Source organism: Chrysoperla carnea, chromosome 1 (genome assembly GCF_905475395.1).
Source record: "Chrysoperla carnea chromosome 1, inChrCarn1.1, whole genome shotgun sequence".
Classification (NCBI taxonomy): Eukaryota; Metazoa; Arthropoda; class Insecta; order Neuroptera; family Chrysopidae; genus Chrysoperla; species Chrysoperla carnea.
The window spans coordinates 49,668,598-49,693,610 of record NC_058337.1 but is presented as its reverse complement, the minus strand read 5'-3'; the positions used below and the strand labels follow the sequence as shown (position 1 = coordinate 49,693,610).

The following is a 25,013-nucleotide window of genomic DNA, read 5'->3' as shown; positions in this document are numbered from 1 at the left end:
TTCCTAACCAAAAGTACACATGTAACTAATATACTTATAAAACATTGATAAATTTATTTACTAATTTAATATTAATTCCTAATATTTTATGTGACAGTTGAGCGCAGTTTACAATATCTTTACTATTTTATGGGAAAGGGGGACGTGGGGCAAATTATAAAAATATGGCTTTTTTCTAAATTAAAGTACAAACAAACTGAGACGTGTTGCATCTTAATCAGAATGCTTTGAAAAAAATTAGATACTCGACCCTGATATTTCATAAATAACCTGTACTAAACAGTGATATTTACAAAAAAAAAATATTTCAAACAAAACTTGTTTATTTTTTTATAAGGAACATTTTTTACATTTAAACGTTTGTTCTTATCTCTAACGGTTTACAAGATGGGTCCTACGGAATAATTATTTGCGTACAAAATTTTACCATAAATTATACTAATTTCTAGGAACAACGTGGCTGAACGCTGTATAATTGTTAAAATAAATTTCGAGTTTTTGAGTTTTAAACCGATTTAAGCTAGACTAGGTATGCAATAACAGGATAACATGTTGTACCTAGTCAAATGTACCTGTTGAATTATTCTCTACTTTCTCGACAGATATTGATGTTTACTCGACTACATTGATACTGAAAGGAGGGTTTTATCAGAATACAGATGGGGTAAAGATGTTGTAACAACAGTGTAAGTTGTAGCAACATATTCCAGCTTAAACATAACTTTAAATTTTTATGGGTTTTTAAGTATAGGCAAGCGAAGTATAAGTGGGGAAAAAGAAATCTCATTCAGCCTGAGCCATTAAAAATAGCAATTACAGATGTTGCTGTTAATTCAAGGTACTACGCCTTTCCCTATTATAATATGTATATTAAAATTGAATGGTATTTCATTTATTTACAAATTGATCTAAGTCGCATGAATATCAGATATCAAACACATTATTAAATACAGGTATTAATACTACTAGCACTAGCACTATAAAACATATAAATAGTGTACTTTTAATATTATTATTACAAAAAATTTATGGAATTTGTATCAATAATAATTAAAATTAATTTCTACTATTCTATTTGTAAGTAAAATTATAAATGTATATTATTACAACGGGTCATTCAATAAGAAAGACACTTTTTAAAATTAAAATAATAATACAAAACACTGCAAATGATCCCACACAAACTTCCCAGTTTCGCATTAATTAGGTCTGTCCATATAACCTATATTTAGTCGCAGAAACGAAGCAATAAAGTTCGAAAAATTTAGAGCGTCAAGAAATTTTGTGACCTAAATTGATTTATAAGAAATTAAAAATATACAATTTGCATAAATAATATGCATTTTATAATTGCATTTTAAATTAACTGTATAAATATACTAAATTCACAATTCGGTTAATAGCGATGAAAATGATTCCAACTTGTTATTCGAGGGTTTTTGGGGTCGCTCAACACGAGTATTGCGTCAAAATTGGTCTCCGAGGTGCCAAGCAACATTCTAAATTATTTAACAATTGCTTTTATTTCTTTGCAATCAGAATAAACGAATAGAATAAATATTGTAAAAATACCCTTCTAGTTTTCATATAAGCTAAAATGCCAATTATAGTTGTTTAAAGTCTACGTATTTGAGCACATCACATTCTATGGACAGTAGCAACAAACTGGCCAATCTTTCTTGAAATTGACGTATTAAAAAAATATCTAATTTTCCTGTCACGAAATACAAAATATTAATATTAATTACTGTGCTATAATTAGATAATTATTTAATTTGATTGCCGCATTTTACGTAATTTCTTTCAATATTCAATTGAACTTGATTATATAAAACCAATTAAAGAAATATTATACTAATAATTAAAGAGAATTGAAAAAAATACGCTCGAACCAGGACTCGAACCCGGACTTCTTATAAATATCGTATACATGATTAAAAGTGAATAAAAACAAAAATTAATAATTATACTAATACTTCATAAGTTTGGTACTAGAAAATTGCATTGCAATCCAATCCAATGGAACGACGGCTGCAAAGAATGACTTTTCTGAGGGTAGATCGAAATCCCCATCGTTCTGGAAACTTAGACGATTTTGATCAAGATAGGTTATATGTCACAATTTGATTCACAGCATGTGCATTCCAAAAATTCTAAAATTTTGGACTTTTCCTGTAATTCTTAGCCGTATTAGCCATAAAGTTGATCTCTGTTTGACTATGAAAATGGCCATGTGTAAATACCATATTTTCATAACTTTTAGAATGTAAGATGCGTGCTTTTCTGTCTTCGGATCTTCCGTTTCGATTTCCAAATATTAAAGTGGATACTTTTTATAAAATTACCCTGTAAATATTTTGTATTATATAAATTTATATATAATTATATCAATATATATTTATTTAATATCACTCAATAATAATTGGCAGTATACTTATATTTATGTGATACTTGCTGATGCAAATTCTTTTGAGGAAGAAAGTATTTTTGTGCCATTAGTTTGTACCCTTGTATACTCTAGAATCCTGTGTAAAGGTCTCAGTCTTTTACATTTGGTCTGTGGTCAAATACAACTTGAAATAATAATTGAAAAGGATATAAGGAGTGAATAAATAGATATACAAAACTAGCGTCGTTTACTTCCACGTAAAATTATATACTTTCTTTATTCATGTGACGTCAAAAAACGAACGATTGCGTCATCAACACTGTCTGTACATGGTATTTTGACAATTAACTCTGTCAACTGTTTGTTTTCACTTGTTTTTTATTAAGAATATTCCGTTTTGAAGTAATTTGAACGCTCAGTGGCACTAATATATGTGCACATATTATAATTCTAAATCAATTAATGATTTGACATATTTCCAATCTGTATTCATTTATTATTATTATGCCAATAACAAAAGACAAACATCAAGTTCTATCAATTTATAAAAACAATATGCTTGTAAAACAAATGACAATCAAATCTTATAAAATAAACTTATGCAAATTACAATAAGATATTATTTATTATTCACTTAATCAACGATATATTTATGAAACTTGTCAGAAAGAAAAGATAAAACCAGAATTTCTAATTCTGCTTCTGGTTGTTCACTGTTTACTGTACATCAAAGTATCTTAGCTATGTTCTCTTATAGCGCCACTTTGTTGTAATTGACACACACCTAAGTATGCAATGGGAATTATTTAATTTTTTATATAATACTCCAATAACTGACGAGTGGTATTTTTAACCGACGAAAAACAATTAGGCTTTAAATTCGACTCAATTTGTATACCCTATGTATAAAATATATCATTTCTAACTTTGCAATGGTTAGAAGTTATAATGCTACTACAAAATTTTGGTATTATCAGACAAATATTATTTTCAGACAAATATTATCCCAGCGATACGTACCTTAGTGTAGGGTTAATATTTATAAATATAAGGTATTAAATAGGTAATTATTTAAGTAGTATTTAATGAATAATTAAGAAAAAAAACAGCATAATAGATAAGGATTCACGATTGTCCCTGTCTATTATGCGGTTTTTTCACTTAATTATCGAATAAATACTATTTAAACATTTATTTTATACCTTTTATACCATGTATATATGAAATATACATAGTATATTAAGTTTAGTCCCAAGTTTGTTATACCATGTATATATGAAATATACATACTTACATAGTATATTAAGTTTAGTCCCAAGTTTGTAACGCTTAAAATTAATAAAAATAATGATGCTAGGAAAAAAATTTTGTCATAGGTGTTCATAAAATCACCTAATTAGTCCATTTCCGGTTGTCCGTCCGTCCGTCCGTCCGTCTGTGGACACGATAACTCAAAAACGAAAAAAGATATCGAGATGAAATTTTCACAGCGTACTCAGGACGTAAAAAGTGAGGTCAAGTTCGTAAATAAGCATCATAGGTCAATTGGGTCTTGGGTCCGTAGGATCCATCTTGTAAACCGTTAGAGATAGAACAAAAGCTTAAATGTAAAAAATGTTTCTTATCAAAAATTAAACAACTTTTGCCTAAAACTTTTTTTCGTAAACATCACTGTTTACCCGTGAGGGCGCCAATTTGGCGGAAATTTTATAATATGTACTATACTTGATTATCAGGTATGTATGTGTCACATGTTTGTATGTGTAATGTGATAAAGAAATCAACACTGACTATGCATGGTATTTCAACAATTAACTCAGTCAATTGTTTGTTTTCATTTGTTATTTATAAATATCGACCCTGCACTAAAGTACGTGTCGCTCAGAAATTTTACCCTCTACAACTTTTATAATAAATGCTAATACGATTGAACGCAAAAGAAACGAGATCTTTATAAAAAACTGATTTTCGATACCTTTCACCTTGAATATCTAATGACGCGAACGCGTTATCATTTGTGACTTTTGAGACAAAATTTGTACTATCAAAATAAAGGTTTTACTATCAAAATAAAGGTACAAAAAATTAGCTTATTTCGTTAGATTCCGAGGTGAAATATATAAAATTATTTCCCAGATATAAAATTATTTCGGAGTATTCGACAGTTTTGGATAGCTTCAGTTACGGATGTTAGATTTTTCAGAGATTGTATAATTAAAAGACTAAGGTTTGAATTATTTCTATATTATAATTTGGAAGGTACCTACTACTATTCGAAACTATACTTGAAACTTTAATATCAGATATTCGGTTTTTATTTTGAGATATTCAAGTATTCGTTATTCTTTAGATTCATAACATCTCCGATGTATATTTTGAGTATTAGCATACATTTGGAACCATATGAATGATATATACAACTATTGTAAAACATAAGATTGCTGCAGATATCATGTGCACACAATAAGGCTTTTCATTTTAAAATCACGATTCACATTTGTTTCGTACTAAATGATTTATAACCAATGTGATAAAATGAATAACAAATATCTTCTTTCTTAGTCCTACTTATTGCTGTCAGTACGAAAAAATAAACTCTGCACTTGCGCTTATGATATGATGAAAAGGCCTATTAAACATACATGGGAATAATACTTCACTGACAATTTAAATTCACTTATTCCAAAAGTAGTTGTTAAAGTTTTTCATAGCCATGAGAACATTTGATCAGGATGATACAACAAATATTTTCTGGTAGGTTTTAAGAACTTGAACCGAAAGCCATTTTCCTGTCAACACTGCGGGGTTTCTTATAGAGTATTGCATTATGATTTTGATAAATTAAAATTTATTTTATATAAATATAATATTTAATGCGTAATAAATATTTATTAATTAATATTAATTTGTAATGAAATAATCATGTCTTTTGTTTAACTTATACAACTTTTTTTTTTTAATTTCATTGAATAACATTTTTATTGTATTGGTTTATTCACCACTTAAGTAAGATTAATCTTAGTTTTAATTAATTGTAAATAAATTCATTTTTTTCTTTCTTAAAATAAATTCAAGTTTATTAATTTTCTATAATTATTGCAGTTGTTAAAAAATTGAATTTCTTAAAAAAAATAAAATAATTAAAAGAAATAAAGAGAATAATTAAATTTGGAAACTGGAAATATTTTTCTTTAATCATGAATCTTTATTTAGACTTCGTTCAAGTAATTCAAGTATGGCTAATAATGCGAGCGCTAACATTCAACACTTTTTATACAGGGTATTTCAACAATTAATTCAGTCAATTGTTTGTTTTCATTTGTTTCTCTAAAATTCCGGTTAATAAATTAACATATCAGTATTATATACTGTTTAAATGTTAGGTGTAATCTAATAAAATACAAACCTTGTAAGTACCCTTAGCCTAATTTAATATTTTATTAGTCCACATAAATATAAGATATTTATCAATAAGATAATAATATTAAAATTATCTTGACTTTAAGAATTATAGCCTGTAAAATTTAAAATAAGTACAATATAACAATGATTAAAAACCACGAGTCCCATATGTATTAAAATAACACATTAAAATTTTCCACGAGCACTATATGTATTTATATAAAATAATAAAATTCGGGCCTGGAAAAAGTGGTAAATATTCGAGGTTGGACTTTTCAAGTTTGGCCAAATTTTACAGGTTGTAAGAGTAGACCACGGCCCAACTTTTGCCCCTGGTTGATTTTTTTTTATCTCATTTAAAATCGGACATATTGATCAAAATGTTTTTGGAGCTGCCGTGGGCCCAATTTTGGGCCATGAGAAAAAACAAAAAAATGCGCGTAGGTTTGGACACCCTTAGTCTAAATCCAAATATGCGACCTAGCAATTAATAAAAGATTCTACAGAGCTTTGAATCTGTTCGGGTGGAACGCCACTGTAGGCGTAGCATTTGTTTTTAAAAATTTTTTTTCTATTGAATATAGAGTTAGTACAGAGGTATATGTAATTTTAGCATATAACCTTAAATCAAGGAGTTAAACTTCATTTATTATACCGCATACCAAAAAAATCTTCCCATGGTTTTGTATGTAACCAAGTGTAATGCCCTGTCAGGTTTAGTTAAAAAATTTTTTGAATATTCAGTCTGGAAAACTTTAGGAAAATTTTATTTTGTCTGTAAACTTTTCATAAGAAACCAGCATGTATAATGAAAAGATTTTCCACAACCATAGATAGTCCGTTTCGAAAAGACTAAACGTGAATCAATAATTTGTTTATGTTCAAAGTATAAATTCAATAAGTAAATGTACTTATACACAAGAAAGGCAAAAAATTTCTTGAATATTTGTTGCACCAACTAATAGGCTTTTGTCCTAAATTTGAAAAATTGGTTTATACATTATATTAATATCTGATTTACACCAAAAAAGAATTATTAAAAAAAAAAAACTATTTGCATTATGTTTTTTGCATTTTCAAAAACCAATTGAATGATATCACAACTTGGCATACAATCATTTTTGTGTATGCAAATTTAAGTAGTTGTAATCAAATAACCTGCTTCGTTCTATTTAAATGTAATGTTGTTTACACAGCTTTCGTAAAATTATTTTATAAAAATAATAGTACCTAATCCTTATATTTCATAAAAATTAATTTTGTGTTATGGTATCTACATATCATGATTAATCATACATTTTTATCCAACCGATTTATTCTTAGCGGACAAAAGCCTATTGCTTAGCCCTCGAGTAAATTCCCTTTAAGAATTATTTTTCTGACCTCGAGTGAATTCTCATTAAGTATGTACTTCTTTGGTTTCCCGACGCTTCCACCATTATAATAAAGGAAGTGCGCTTAATAAACGAGCACTTTGACACAGCATTTTATAAACATAACCAAGTTGGACCCTCAAAATAAATGTGTTAAATTAAGTGGTTCATGACACAAAATGTTACTGAAAGAGGAAGATACGATGAACAACGAAAAACAAATTTAAGAAAAATAGTTCCAAGAAAAAAAGAACAACAAAAGAATGGGCTTGTCCAGATAAATGTGTATGGAGCTTAATAAAGAACGATTGAGTGCATTTCATGCAAAAACTGATGGCACAAAAAGTGTACAGGCTATATTGGTTGCGGTAACTACAAATGTGACAATTTTAAGTGATAAGACTTTTAAATATTAGATATTTTTAGATTGATCGCTAAATTATCAATAAATAATACTCATTTCTACACTTAGCGTCGTTTTTATATTGTATGAAATTGCGAAAAGATGAACTCCTGCACCCCTTTATCCTAAATAATATCGATTGTTATACCATATATATGAAATATATCCAGGTATACTAAGTTTAGTCCCAAGTTAGTAACGCTTAAAAATATTGTCACTACGAACAAAATTTTGGTATAGATGTTCATAAAATCACCTAATTTGTACATTTTCGGTTGTCTGTCCGTCTGCCTGTCTATCTGTCCGTCTGTCTGTCAACCCGATAGCTCAAAAACGAAAAAAAGATTTCAAGCTGAAATTTTTATAGCGTACTTAGGACATTAAAAGTGAGGTCGAGTTCGTAAATGAGCAACATAGGTCAATTGGGTCTTGTATTTTGAAAACCGTTAGAAATAAGGAAGAAGTTTAAATGTAAAAAATGTTCCTCATAAGAAATAAACAACTTTTGTTTGAAACATTTTTTCGTAAACATCACTGTTTACCCGTAAGGGCGCAAATTAGGCGGAAATTATATGGTTTGTATTATATGGAAAAGTCAGTTAAGTGTGTATGTATGTATGTTTGGCTATCTTTCTCTACTTATATGACGTAAAAAAACAAACGATTGCGTGATCAACACTGTCCTTACATGGTATTTCAACAATTAACTTAGTCAATTGTTTGTTTTCACTTGTTCATATTTAATTTCAAATTTAAATAATATTTTGAAATTCGAAAAATTTGTAGTCTTCATTTTGTTTTATTTCGACTTGGTCAATATGAAATCGTCGCACCCTACTATTATCGATTTAAAATCATTTTTGCATGTAAAAAATTAGAAAAATTTAATAAAACCAAATGTAATTAATTAATAAATATCAATTGTATTATTTGACATTTAAAATTATAATAATAATGAACCGTAATATTTCTTCATTAAAATCAGCTTTGTGTATTGTTTTATGACTAATAAAATTTGCATCTTTTGTTTAAAGTGCGCTTATAAACTTACAATAATGTATTATAATAGTTGGCCCTGGGACAAATGGTAATTAATTTTATAAAAAAACCTCCCACATCATGTGCTCGCGCGGCTTGTGGTGATTTTGTGTGGCTGTGTGTAGAACGTGATTTTATTGCAAGGACAAGGTTAGAAATTAAATTGTAAAATTGTTTTACAATTCAACTAATATGTATTTCCAATGCAATGTTTGGCCGTGTACCATTGTGTAAAGTTAATCAAACATTTAAGCACGAAAATTTACAATGTATCGAGCTGTTGAAATAAACTCCAAAGGTGTTTTGAGTCAAATTCCTAAATAATCTGGGTAAACATAAAGTAATTATTAGCTGGATGCCCGGACAATCAAGAAACGATTGGAACCAAGACGTTAAATTAGATAAAACGGGCGCATGTAATAATTCCATTAAGTAGCCCGGATTCATTTTCCGGAATACCGAAAAGCACAATAAAAATAAAGGAATGGAGGTCAACTACTTCTGCGAAAACACTTATTATTAAAAGCTTTTATAAAAAAGTGCTGATGAAAAAGGCTTCAGAGCATTTGCATCTGGGGAAAAAGAATTTGAGGGTACTTACTGGACATTGTAAACTCAATAAGCATATGCACAAAATCAATCTTACAGGCAACGATCTCTGAAGATTTTATCATAAAAAAGAAGAAATTAGAATATACATTCTATGTGAATATAATAGTAAACTTTTCAAACGACACCATCACTGGAGTGAACTTTTCTTCACTCAAATGAAACAAATGAAGTGTCGCCTAGGAATTTTCTAAAGTTAATTAAGAGTGTCCGGAGCAACCTACAAGAGATCAATTTGTGAGATGTGCAGGTAAAAATTAAAAAAATAATGCAGCAACAGTTTGCAAGACACCGTTATATAACACGTCTTAACAAAAGATGTTTTGCATAAAAACATGTTCATTGATTAAAACAATCGTTGTTTTCTTGCCTGCCATGAAATATATTTGTCCTAGATAAAAAATCTTAAAATAATGACAGTCGAGTAAAAAGAATATCAATAAATAAACAAAATGTCTTTATATAAAACGTTTTTGTTCATGTTTTTGCACACTGGTCAAACTTTTGGCCTTTAAATTAAAATTTAGTATCATTTTATTTTGTTGGAAAACAGTTGGTCGATCAGAACATAATTGCGTGTTTGGCCACACCAGCAGTAAATTTTAATAAAATACCTTCGTATTGTTGTATATTTGATGAGGTAGGGAATTTCTTTCGAGAGTACATTCACAAATAGAATCAGCTTTTATAAAGTTTTCATATTTAGAAGATGCTCAATTACTAAAAAATAGCTATCAAACACATCTGACCGTAGCATTTCAGCAAAAAAAACATATCAAACAGGAAATAAGGAATATCGATACATTTTTTTTTCGAATTTCTGAACCAAATATGAGATGACAAAAAGTGAAATTAAAATTAAAATCGATTAAAAAATACAAATAATTTAATTCACTAGCCTAGCCTATTTCTTCACCTACTAAAGTCGTTGCTAGCTAACACAAACTTTGAAAATCATAGAAAAGATTAGAACCATTCGAACCAAAAAATAAAAATTGGTAAATTCAAACCATTTTTAGAATTGAAATTAACAGTAATGCTTGGTATCGATTCTATATAATATTATATCAAAATCGAAAAACTTCTACTTTTTCATTGCTACCCCCGGAAAATCGGAAAAACCTCCAAAATTACGTTTTTAAATTCTATGCTAGAAAGGTGGGATTTTCACCAGTCGAACAGAAATAAAGTTAATTTTTGGTAGCGAATGTAGAGAGGTTGGTTGGTTGGGGAGGGATGAATGGGGGAGTAATTTTCAGGGGAAGGGTAAATTGTGTTTGGGAGAATATTGTGGCGGGGTAGTTTTGGGGATGCATTTTTTTGGGGGAGACTTTGAGGAGGGAAAATTTTGGAGAAAGGAAGTTTTTTAAAAAAATTTTTTAGGGGGTTACATTTTGGGAAGTTAGATTCTTTAAACTAAATTATGTAAAAACTATGTTATTTGCTGTGACACGGAGCCAAGGACGATGTCCGCCCTGGGGTCAGGAAAATCTCCTTGCAAGCGCAATGAGTTTTTCTAATTATTGTTAGAAATTTTCTTAATCTGCATCAATATTTAAATTGAGAACTATTCAATTCTCGGCTAGAATCGAGCCCACAACCTTTGGTGTGCTGCAGCTATGTGCAATGCATTATAATTTTGCTTTAATACGAAGCTTTCCAGACATTTTCTTAAATGTCATATTAAACTAAATGCTTTGCCTCTCCGTTGATCAAGGAATAACCTTGTAGGTGCCATCTTACAAAAATTCAAAATATGTAGCATTATAATAATTCTATAATTCAGAAAATAGGGTACTATCCGCCTCTCATTTTAGTAGTGATTCATTATATTCTAAATATCTATTTACGAGATTTATTTTTAATAATATGAATACTTACTTATTTTTAATGTAAATTTTATTATTGTTTAAACATGTGTGTCATTTTGTTTTTTACATACAATAAAAAAAAGTGGTTTAAAATATTGTAAATAAATAAAAACTTATTTAAACCAGATGCAAAAACACATCTTAAATTACGTCAAACATTATAAATCGAAAAAAACTCTCTTTTCGATGTAAATCAATAAATATTCTTTATTACGTATGGTCCGTTGATGGAAATAGACAAGGCAACAACCTCGTATGATAAAATTTTCTCAAAGGGTTTTTTGTTACATATTTGTGTTTGGAACATGAGAGATTTTTAAAACGGTGATTTAAAACCGGATTATATTTATCGAACCTTTTATTATGTAGTTATGCTTAAAAAATATTCACATTCTTCAAATTCACATATAAATTCTCAATTTATTTATTTTTTGTCTGAACGTCATAGAAACTAAAAAAGCAAACATTTTGTAGTTTTTTATTTTAAATTTACGTAAGATTCAAATCCTGTTATTTTTAAAGAGTAGAAGAAAAAATATACAGAAAATGCGTTATAAATTTTTTTAGTATGTCTATTGTGTTCTATCGATTTGTAAAAATTCGTTTCTGCGAAAGAATTTATTAGCTTATCTAAGTCCGTCTCAGAGTTATTTTTATAGTTAATGATTAGGATCAGGGGACAGATAGACGTTGGCTCATTGTTGAAAGCCGATTTAATTATTTTCAGTTTGCTGAAGCTGTGCTCACAAATTGTAGATGTAGTTGAAAATGTCCGCTGTATTAACACTAGGAAACACTTTTTGCAACCCATGCTTTCACTGATGTAACAGGTCGAATGCACTTAATTTTCGTAAATTCCAATTACAAGATCTCTAAATGCGGCAAGTTCTTAGCAAATATCAACTACATTCAAGTCTTTTGAATATTATCGTGCCAGACAAGCTCCATTTAACTGCAAACTCTTGGATCCAACAAGGGATATTCTCGTCAACCAATTAAAGATGTGTTCCAAAACCCACTGGGCGTTTTAGAATCTTTTTTTAAACACATTATATTATGATTTGCGGGGCAAGTGAACCTATTTGGATCTGGATTTTATTACTCATTTTCTATTCCGGCTATTCATTTTCCTATTTATTTTTTACAGAGAAGATTTCCAGTATTGCCAGTGTGGCTTGGTCGAAAATTACGTTAGCATACCTGAAAAATTACATTAATCTACTTTAAATATTATTATTTTTGTTTATAATTATAGCTCTGATGTTTATTTTTTTTAAATTAGCTTTTATTTAATAAAAATAAAATAATTGATATTAAAATAGTATAGCTAACATTTATTTTTCAATTTCAAATAAATAAACTTTGCGGGCCCGGTAATAAACTTTGTTTCATCAAAAATTTATTTGATTATAACTTTTTGATTATAACTTCTTGATTATAACTTCTTGATTATAACTTCTTGATTATAACTGTTCGGATAAGGCTCACAAACGGCTTGGCCGATTCGTATAATTTTTTGATATTTTCGTAATAATTTCAGGAAGGAAAACTCAAAAGAACAGCCATAAATTAAGAAAAATCAAATTTTCAAAAGCATCTATGAACAATAATAAGAAGTTACCAAAAATAAGAATCATTCTCTTGTGATTCTGACCTTTTGTAAAAGATATATTCTAAAAGTTTTGATTCTGGTCTATGCTAAAAGTTTATTTATATAGATAAAATATATATATATATATATATATATATATATATATATATATATATATATATATATATATATATATATATATATATATATATATACATAAAATAAGTATATTATCGTGTTTATTATTATAATTAATTTTGGGACGTTGTGCTCCAATACAGGCTGATTTAAGAGAAACTCTCAATTACTTAAAAATTATTTTTGTACGTGACTATACGAAAGCAATAAAAGCGGGAGTTTTTAATCTAAATTTGTGAATATTTCAAGGTAGTTTTAATAACAAGGTAGTTTTTCTTACATATCTACAAGTTATAGATGAAAAGTTATTACAAGTTATAGAAAAAAAAGGTTATAGATGAAAACTTACGTAAAATGTAAGAAATGTAACTTTCTGCCATCTCTGGATATTTCCCCAATTTCTTCCGTTTGGATTCTTTATATGAAAAACTATATCTTAACTATTTCGTCTTGTCCTGTACAAAAGTTATATAACACACTGTACACTTTAACTTCTACAAAAGTTTCCCCTACGTGCATACGATATAGATTTTAATTATATTATTTTTATTATGATAAAGTGCATCGTATTAAATTTAACCTACTTAAAAAAAATGTTATTTTTATTATCATTTTAAATTGCAATATAAATGGCGTATTTTGAGGATGGGTTTACTGATTGTGATAAGTTATTTAATTATTACCGCCTTGCCTTTGATTTCTTTTGCACAATTATTTAGGTCAATTATACATAAATAAATCTTTTAATTCCTGTGAATAAATTTAAATTTATAATTTTAATTGGTTAATTGATTATAACCTTCATGTTGTTAAATATCATCGTTTTAGTAGAATTTAGACTTTCAATTCTTCAATTGTTTTACTACATTATTATTTTATCTGAAAATACCTCAGTTTAAATGATGCTTAGGTATTTCCTGTTATTCAAGATGAATGCTAATTTATTAAAAGTTTAGATCTGAAACTAATGTTAACTTATAGAGATATATAAATATCTCCATATAACATCTTTAACACCCTCTTTATACATCTTAACACCCTAGTGTTAACATCTTCAAAATTATTCGAAAACAAATTTCTGATTTTTGAGAATTTCGATACGGAGTTTCGATAATGTCGATACTCTCTGTAAAATTTAGAAATATTTAAAGAATATACAAAAAAGTTATGTTTTCTATGAAATAAGCAAGGCTGATCCTTGAAACTTTTAAGGGTGGTGAGCAAATTTGGTCCGACGACCACTCCTTTATGAGGTTCCCGTCATTTGTTACGTTTTCTTTCTGCTTTCAATTACCGCATGCTGACTAAATTTGTAGAGGACCTGATCACACGCTCCTCTTCATGTGTATAGCATTTTTATAGCGTACAATATTTAGGTACTCATAATTAAGCTTCTCAGCGTCTTGGTGTATGAAAAGATCAGCGCTTTAGTAGCTTTTTTTGGTGCGCCTTTTTGTGGCAGCCCTGGAAATAAGAAGTTTACTGAATCATTAACTGACAACATATTATCACTTGTGGGTAATTGAACGCCCTACCCCTACTAAATGCGGTGTGATGCGGTTTTAAATGAATTCATTGTTGAATAAACACATTTGTTTGCCCGCACCCACCCTGTTTTTCCCAGTGGTATGCGACGTAATCAAAATTGGTTTAACTATCCCAGAAATAGCATTTAGCTAGAGTTACGGCATGTTAAGACGTGAAATAGGTCAAGGATGGGAGACCCAGTTTTAAGTGGCTTGTGCCTGCTCAGTGGTCACAGGAAAAGAATAGAGGAGAATAAACACTAAATTTATTGACAAGACAAAAACAAATTTGGAAAACGATGCCTTAAGGGTTTATTCAAACGGTCACTAAAATAAAATCTTTGCTGTGTATTTTCGTTCCCGATAGGGGTTAGTGAAGGGGTGCACTTGTATCTCTCTCGCGCTTAAGATTTTATAGCGCGCAAATTGAAATCAAGACGCAGCTCGCAGCTCTCTGCTGCAGAAAGAGCAGTGTAATTTTGGCGATTGATTTAATGCAGACGAGTGAATGTAAAAGTGATTCACAAATACAAAAATAATAATAAATAATCTTGTTTATGTTCATTACTATACATGTTTTATAGGAGTATTAGTAATTAAAGAACAAAATGTTAAAATTTGATTTCAACTTTCTCTAAGACAGATTACTTAGGATACCTAAATTTTATTATTTATAAAAGCAATGCTAGTTAGGGACTACCCATTGATTTCAGGTTTCGCTATCTGTTCCGTATACTTTGGGAGAATTAAATAGTAAGCCCAGCCATATTTTAAAAAGCTATTAACCATAAATCTCGACTGGCCATGTGCCCCGAGATGTCCGAGAGAGAGGAGCATGATAGTAGGAAGATGATGGCTAATACTTTACTGTACCCTTTTTTTATTTTCCCGCTTCTCTTCTCTTTTCTTCTTTTGGCTACACTTTGAATACATATTGACAAAAGAACAAATGACACATTGCAACTAGTTCTCAATAAGTTGGTTAGTGTAATAGTTTTCCCCACACCCAGCACAATTGTCTTGCTCATTTTCAATATCTGAATAGCAAAGTATTGGCTCTTCTCCATTCTGACTACTTTCTGAGATCTTAAGAACAGCCTTTCGTTTTATTTTCTACCATAGAACCATAGTTAAATATCATAGTCTATCATGCGCCATCTTTACTTTTCTCTTCTTAACCGGGAGAACCATATCGAGATAGAAATGATCGACTAGCCATTGATTAAAATTTTGAAGTTAGAAAACAATACATCGATCATACCAAACATTATAAAAAAAATTAAGTTTCTATTAAAATTTTTCAACACAAGGTAATATTTCAACCCATATAGAAAAGTTATACTTTTGAAAACAAAAAAAAAAAAAAATTGTATTTACTTTTTGATTTAAACCTGGCCGGACTAACTCTAATGCAGATAATCTTTGTGCTTGCATTTGTGCATGTAATTATTTTAATCAAGATTGAAAAAATCTTGATAAACGATATCAAGAATCTTCCCAAACTAAATTTTTTTTATTTTTTAAAATTAAGACAGTATAATTTTTTGAATGAAGGAAACAATAAAAACAAAGGTGAACGATGCGAACAAGCTTTTAGAAGAAAGGCCACCATACGAAAAAAGGGTCGCAGGCAAATTTATAAAGCCTAAAAAGGCAACAGAATTAGCCGTGGCGTAAGAGCGGAAAAAGAAATCCGCCTCTTACTCTAAGTAAAAAATTGATCCTGTAAAGTGTAAAGGATACGACACATGTATATTAATGTTGAAAGGGTTTAGTAGTACTTTGTACATATGATTAGGGTTCAGTATCAAAATACAAAATATTATCAGTATCAATTTTTAATAAGGAGTGTAAACGCTATCTGTTATACAAATGATATAGACATTTGTATTCCAAATTTAAAATAAGAAATACTTACTTTAATGTTTTCCATTAGACTTTTGCCAATATTATATTTCTAAAAATGTTTGAGAAAAGTCAGATGGTGCCAACAAGGCTATATTTGAAGTACACAGTCATGTGCGAAGTACTTATACCAATGCGACTTAAGTAAAGTACTATTTGGTACTATTGAATGATGCTGTTGTTACCGATGACGATGACGATGACTGACTTATAAAATTGTACTATTGCAGACGCAGAGAACTGATGAATATCATACTTCACAGTATAAGACCATGGTTATTAAGTAATTCTTACTGAACACATAATAAGTATAGTTTGTTGTATTATTGGTGTAGTATGTAATGCAATAAACTATACTTAAAAACATTTGTAAGTTTATAAAATGACAGGTACTTAAATGTTTCTCCGACATTTTGTTAGTCGCTCTCAACATGTCCACTACTACAACTGTGAAGTGTGCAGCACACTGAAGACATGACGTATATTTGAATTAAAATTGTTTATTTAAAAAAAATTGCGGGTGTTTGTTTTTTCTTTTCTGTTTTCAATAAATTTTCATGAGTGTGTGTTTTTGTGCAGTTCATAAGTTGGTAGTTCTTGTTTTGTTTTGTTTTTTTTTTCTTTCAAAAATTAGTGCCAAATTTTTTGTGATTTTCTTTTATATTTCTACGGTGTTTTACAACAATGTGTGGTCTATCTTATAATTATTAGTAATTTACAAGTATATTCTAGTAAAATTCTATGAATATTTAAACCGCAATTATTCATCATTAAAATGTAAGTAAAAACAATTTTGAATATTTGCGCGCTGAAGAGGCATCCTTAATATCTGAAATAATAGATAATAATAGGAGATAGATGTAACACCATGAAAATAGATGCAACACTTGTAACACTATGAAAATAGATGTAACACTTGTAACACCATGAAAATAGATGTAACAAAGTGTAGACCTAGAATATTGCGAAAAATTCGCGAATTTTGCAATTTAATACCCAAAAAGATGCATCAAAGCAGACTTTTGGCAGGTTTAAAATTATGCCAACTTACAAACTGTAGTTCATGTTAATATGCGAAAAATATATACTTAGTCATGTTAATATTGAAACCCAGAAATTTTTTGCTAAAGAGAATGTAACAATACCGGTTGGTTAGTCTTAACGCCCGTTTTTTATCCAGGCCTTTGATTTTGTGTTCAAACTTTAAAAAGAAGTGTTATTTAAATGACGCTCCTTCAATTCTACCCTAAATCTACAGCTCTCGTTTAGACTACAATTTTTCAAATGCAATTTATTCTTAGAGCCTTAATTAGTTCATTTTAATTTCATCAAATATAAAAGAAATTTTTTTCTATTATCTTTTTTCTCTATAAAATTTAGATGATAAATATATTTACTTGTTAATTTAATCGTCTGTATATTCTTTTTGTTACTATACTTAAAATTATTAAGAATTTGACCGCAATTCTCGTAGCCGCAACTGTATGATAATATTGACAGACTTTTGATAAAAATATATTAATTCTTTGTATTACATTTAAATTACTATTTTACGACAATTTCTAAGAAAATTTTGTAATACTTAAGATAAATATTTAATATTTAATTTATAAGATGATGTATCATGTAATAAATAATACAAATTTTATGATACTTAAAATTGTAGAGAATTCTAAGAATAAGAGATTCGCATTAAAATTTTATTTCTTCACATTTTCTACAAAGTTGCGTTTGATGGTTTTCTTTTGATGGTGATTTATATGAACCAAATCTAATTTAACTCTTTCAGTTAAAAAAAAATTATTTTGTATTAAAGGACCTCGCACATATACCACTGGATTTGTCTTTTGGTTGAAATTTTTGAAACACTAGATACAGGAAGATATTGCCATCCTAATCAAAATTCCAAATGGGCGAAACCCTCTAAAACTATTCGTTTCGAAATTTGAAATGGCCAAAAATGGAGTTTTATATTTCTGTAAAAAATAGTTTATTGTAGCTATGCACGCATGCAAATTAAGATATTTAATGTTCAATAGTAACGTTCAAGAGCATGAACCGTCTCAATCCATTCATTATTTTCCTTAAAAAGGCTTATAAGTTTTTCGTATTTTCACAGGTATGGAGATATTTTTTTATTAAAGAGAATATATTTTTTCAATTTTGATGGCGAATAATGTTATAACTTGATAATATAAGACGAAAAGTAAGAATAAAATTTTTCGATATCTGGAGTCATTTTCAAAATATCGAATCGAAAATTTTGTTTAATTATTAAGCTTTCATATTTCGAAAACCTAGACAGATATCGAAAAATTGCATTTTTATTTAGCGTCTACATTCATGAAATTATAATAAAACTCATCATCAAATTTAAAAATAAGGTACAGATAATTTCAACCACAAGTCTAAATTTGCCTTGGCGCTCGTACTACCTTAATTCATATAGATATAAGAAATTTAGTTTTTTTCTATTTTAATGGTATTTGCTGTATTTGCGAAACAAATGATTCTAGACGGTTCCGACAGTGTGAACTTTTGATAAAGTTGACAATGTCCTCTTGTATCTAATGAGTTTTAAGTAATTTTAATTAAATTAAATTAATTTATAACATATTATTATACTCTGTATTTATGTAATATATATCAAGATATACTAAGTTTAGTCCCAAGTATGTAACGCTTAAAAGTATTGATGAAACGAACAAAATTTTGGTATATGTACTCATAAAATCACCTAAAGAATCCATTTCCGGTTGTGTCCCTAAGCGTCTGTCTGTCTGTCTGTGAACATGATAGCTTAAAAACGAAAATAGAAGCTAAGCTGAAATTTTTCAAGATTAAACAAAAGTTTAAATTAAAAAAATGTCCCTTATAAAACAATAAGCAACTTTTGTTTGAAACATTTTTTCGTGAACATTACTGTACTTACCCGCGAGGAAGCAAATTAGGACAAAACTTTGGTGTCCATTTTATCCTAAACTATAAAAGATAGAGAGGTGAAAGTTTGCATGTAGCTTCAACTAGTGGTCTTGTGAAACATAATTGTGTTCCTTTTATAAAGTCTTCTGATTTATAAAAAAATAATACAAGCACTGATCATCAACACTATCTATACGGGGTATTCAACAATTAACTCAGTCAATTGTTTATTTTCACTTGTTTTTATTTATTTTATTTTTGTTTGCAGTGTGCAAAATAGACGTAGACAACAGATGTTTTCAATGTTGAAAATCCATGTTGTATTTTGTCTGTCATTTTTTAGGAACGTCACTTGTGCACATTGGTTTTATGCAGTTTTCTGTGTGTACGAAACCAATATCTTGAAAAAGAGCCATAACATTCATATTTCACTAATTCTGTTCCACTAAAGTTTGCAAAGGATCAAACCTTATTTAATACGGACCGAGATAGGTTTGTATTTAATTGATAATACCACATTTTTTGGTCACATTCTATTCCTAAAGTATTAAAAATATGTTATAACCATGGTATGGAAGCGCATGGTAATTAAAGATTACATTATAGTGGTAGTATATCTAATATCTTCCCGTTGCCGCCACCATTAAATATATGTTAAGTCTAAGCACAAATGAGTCCACCATCCGTTATAAAGTGGATTTCAATTACAGTCACACCCTTACCTCTCCCCGTTGTTCTTCGATATAGTGGACAATTCTATATATTCTATATTACTGGAAAAAATATGACTAAAAACTATTATCACAAATAAAGTTGTAGAAAAATATGAAGATAATAATCTTGATGTTCCTCAACCTTTCAAAAGTGTGGTAAAAAGAATCATAAAATTTTCGCTTCATTACGGGTTCACGATTTATTATTTAAGCAGTGCAGGAGCAACAGGATTATTAAAATGTAAATTTTTTAATCTCAATATACCGAAATGTTTCAACGGGTCAATTTAATAACAGTTTTCATTCTTATGTTTCAAAAGTGGAAAATCAAAAAACGTGAAAATACGTTATGCTAAGATTTTTGATAACTTGTTTTATTAACTTGTTGATGGCCAGATTATAGTTCGCAATATACTTTAACTGAAAACGTATGTGTATGCGTATGCGTTGGTCATTATAGTCGATCTGCCGGTCTATAATTCTATTTAATATTATTCGCTACAGCCAACATGTCGCTATAACCAATGTTGTTATAGCCGATACATTTATATATGTTGTAAACAGAGGAAAATTTACCGTTTACAATTATTCTTTATACAACAGCAAACAAACTGTGTTTACACAATAGCTGGTCCTTATTTTATAAAAGTATACCTCTATAATAAAAATTTCCATCTATCTCTTATCAAGTTATCAGTTATGAATATTACCTATATTATAACCCCCTGTTCTTAATATCATGGATTATAATTGGAAATTAGTGGAAATCGTCATCTTTTATAATAAAAAAAATGCTTTTATTAATGGTAGGCATTAGCATATAAGACAACTAGTAGTTACCCGATCGCTTCGCTTTCAAAGAAAAAGAAGAATTTGTAGTTATATCCTTCACTTTCTTGCCCTCACCTATCCCCTTTTTTGTTTACAATTTCATGAATCACAATCACATTATAATGACTTTTATAAGAAAATTTTTTACACCTTGATTGCAATTTTCGTAGATTAATTTTTAATTTTTTTGTGTAATAACATAAAGTTCATGTTGTTTTACATGAATCTGACTTTCAGATGTAAAAATAATTTTTCCAGAGATTAGCGCGTTTAAACAAATAAAATCTTCACTTTTATTATAATAATTGGTGTGGGGGTTTTATTTAACTTTTTAGTCAAAAAATGGGCGTTTTGTGAATATTTTATTTATACTTTTATCTACCATAAACCGATTTTTGGACCATATAATAAAGCCAAATAATTCCTGATAAGAAGATTGTTCTAAGATTGATATTACACGCGTTAAATAACACACTGAAAATTAGAATTTTTTGTTTTGTACTTATATTTTTTATAACTTCAAAAATTATACAAATTTTGCTTTATAATTTTTAGGGTGTATTCTAAACACAACAAGTGAATGCAACAAGTGAAAACAATCAATTGACTGAGTTAATTGTTGAAATAACATGTATAGACAGTATTGGTGACGCAATCGTTGGTTTCTTGACGTCACGTAAATAAAGAAAGATATCCACTCTTAAATAGCCACACACACAACTGATATTCCCATATTAATATACTATAAAATTTGCACCTAACTACCGCTCTCATTTTTTACATTTAAACTTTTTTTCTATCTCTAACGGTTTACAAGATGAAGCTCAATTGACCTATGTTGCTCATTTACAAACTCGCACTCACTTTTTACGTGCTAAGCACTCTTTAAAAGTTTCAGCCTGACATCTCTTTTTATTTTTGAGTGATCGTGCTTACGGACAGACAGACGGACAGATAGATAACCGAAAATGGACTAATTAGGTGTTTTTATGCACACATACATCAAAATTTTTTTTGTAGCATCAATATTTTTAATCGTTACAAACTTGGGACTTAATATACTTCTTAAATGTCATATATACATCGTATAAAAATGCAAAAAAAATCGATCAATTTTTTTTAAATCTGAAAAGATTCTCTGTTGTTCGAAAAGACCAAATGTTGTTAAAAGCCAGTCCATAAGCATAAGTATTGAGTTTATTTATGTGTATGTATAGTGTGTAATTATAATTAATATTTTCGTTTGAATGATTTTTAAAAAAATAATTAAGAGCGTATTTATTGTGAATAGTTTTTTGTGGCAAAATTTAACTTTTACCATTATTTATGCTCCATTATTGTTTGCAAATACAAGAGCAGATGTTGTACCTACTTATTCATATTTTCATGAAGAACTCTCTAATATATTTTAATGACCTTGACAATTTTATTATTAATAGCCAATGTATTTATTGCCTACCTGTTTTGTATTAAAAGAAAAAAAAGTATTTTTATTATAACAATGACTGTTATTAAAATTATAAATTTATGGCTTTCTCTACTCAATCGTAGATAATCTAATAACCATGTACTATAGTTTGAATTCAATGCAAAAAATTATTTTCTTCTTTAAACAGAAAAAAATCAGGCATGATCACAATATGATATCTACACTCCGAGATCAGGTGTTTGTTTACCTTTTAAGCAAAAGTCACGCAGTTAATCTACATTCATTTGGCTATGTACAAGTTTTATGGTAGTTTGACCATAAGGCCACTTTTCTTAAGAATTTGATGAAATTATAATATTAACCGCTAAGTTAGAATTTCTCGAAAAAGAAACAATTTTGCAATCGATTATGAAGCGAAATATTTATAATTAAAATGCATATAATAAAGATGTAACGGCTCGGTAAAGAAAAAAAAAGTTTCGTGTATATCTGAAAAACTATTTTTAGGAATGAGTTAAAACTTAATATTTAATAAAATACAGAATTAGGGAAACTTTAGAAATGGGAATTTTTTAAAAAACGATTTATTAAAAGGAAAACAATAATAAACTTATAAATATTCAGTGTGTGTGTGTGTGTGTGTGTTGAGTATATGTATACACACTAAGTCTACGTATTATGTACAGTAATATGACTGTTGTCACAAATAGTGTACATATATGAGCATGTTTTTATGATAAAAAATATCTTAAGAAACTAAATAAAGTTTAAATGATTTTATTTATAGAAATTCTATATTATGTCGAATTTCCAGTGCTGAATTTAGGCTTAGGTCTAATGGGCCCGGGGCTAGGACGGCACAATTTTACTGGCGGTAAAATTTTCGGAACTTCAATGTTTTAAAAGCGGAATAATTCATGAGCAATCCGATTTTTTTCAATAAAATGTATTGAAAAATCTAATGATTGAATTTGTTTACCCGTGAGGGCGCAAATTAGGACAAAACTTTGGTGTCCATTTTTTCCAAAACTATATAAGATAGGCAGTTGAAAATTTGTAAGAAGCTTCAACGAAAATGGAAAAAATTCTAGAAACTACTTTCGAAAATTTTCGAAAACTAAATAAATAGCGGCCGAAAGGGTGGCATATCAAACCGAGCCTAGGGCGGCATCAAGCCTAAATCCGCCACTGTGAATTTCTATATGATATCATTCTAAATTGTGCGATAAGAAATAATATTATTATAACAACTTTATGTATGTAAGTAATGGAAATTCTTTTTGGATTTATTTTTAACAATTTGGCTTATTGAAGATTCTTTTTTTAGTCAAATTTTTCCTTTGACAAAAAGTCGTATGGATATTTTATTTATGCCAAATTTTTTGGAAAATTGAGTTATTTAAAAATATTTACTTCACGATGATGATTGATTTAAAAAAAAAGTTTTTTTGTTAATAATTGGTACACTCAAACGCAATATAGTCTGTATTTTCGGTTTCTGTATGGAACAGTGGTGTTCTCTTACCTTTTGAAGGGCCCCGTATCAAAATTAATTGGGGGCCCAAATGAAGGATAAACATTTCTCACAAAAGAAACAAAAAAGGTTGCATTAAATTAAGCTAAATATTTATTGATTATAAGTTATCACTTCCTCCTAGAAATTTAGCTAGCCATACAATTCAAATTAAATATACACATTTCTTGCCTTTTTTCGGAAAATTGATTTATTAAATCATCTATAGCAGAAGACGATTTCAGTTTTTTTCTAAAAGTTATGTTTCTGTAGACAATAGTGACAAATCTGATAGCCGTTCCTGTCCCATCGAAGTCCTTAGGTAATTTTTTATCAGTTTCAATTTTGAAAAACTTCTCTCAACTGTTACTGACACACGCCAGAGACCTCTGTAGCCCGGTTAGGGACTTCTGTGATACGGCTGATACGGCGGTAGTTACACCCCTGCCATGGAAGTCTTTTTGGGTTGCGTCATGCTACAATGTTTCGGAGAGTTGAGATATTACATTTATAAATATTAAGGCAAAATTGTTGTTGCATGCACAAATACTAGCTTAAATAAGTATTTATCGATTTGTATGGGTATGAAATGAGAAAGCTTTCATGGAAAGCCGCAAATTCTTAACAAACAAATTAGCTTAGAACTAGTTATATAAGCAATTGACATTGCGCGAGATATCGTACAAAACTGACAATTTTACGAACAAGTAAAATTGTGAGTTTTTGTCGAAGAGAAATAGAAATAAAGCTTTGTTTTTAACGATGAAGTTGCCAGTTTTCAAATTTTTTTAATACGACCATCGTGTTTTGTGGGTTTTTTATTACGAGAATCATCAATAAGCCAGTTTCTACAGAAATTAATCGAAAATCAATGATTTTTACTTTATCATGATCATAGTAGGTAATAAAAAATCGATAAAAGAGAACAATGTATTTTTACTTGTAATTCATAATTAATGCCAATAAAGTTGTATATCAATCAACCAACAGCAAGCATATCATGATATCTCTTTATTGTATGTAGGTATTGATTTTAATGACTGCCTGCAGATGATAATAAATGTCAAACTTGAAAATTTAACTTTTTATAATAATAAGGTGTGTTATCATGTTTATAAAATGTTGCGAGTTCTAACTTGAGGGTCAAGAGGAGGGTCAAGCCTTATAATGAGCAAACTAATACACAAAGATTAGTCGTGCGAAAGTTCGGCATACTTTCTGGTCGAATAATAAATAATTAAGTTTGTTGGTGTAATACCATTATATCAACTCACAATAAATATATCTATGAACTCACAAAATTCTATCAAGATTTATCATTTTTCTTAAAAATTACAGGAAATTAAATATATACAGCCCC

General features: G+C 28.9%; 1 protein-coding gene across 3 annotated transcripts in view; it reads left to right on the top strand.

Annotated features, from left to right (window-relative positions):
* Nucleotides 1–16,626: 16,626 nt before the first annotated feature.
* The window catches only part of LOC123306128 (serine/threonine-protein kinase pakD-like), a 42,511-nt gene continuing 34,124 nt past the window's right edge, over nt 16,627–25,013 (top strand). The window contains exon 1 of one of the 3 annotated variants that reach the window (XM_044888017.1): nt 16,627–17,022. The gene's annotated coding sequence lies outside the window, so the exon portion shown is untranslated. The remainder of the gene's footprint in view (nt 17,023–25,013) is intronic. The other 2 variants (XM_044888015.1, XM_044888016.1) reach the window with 2 other exon arrangements.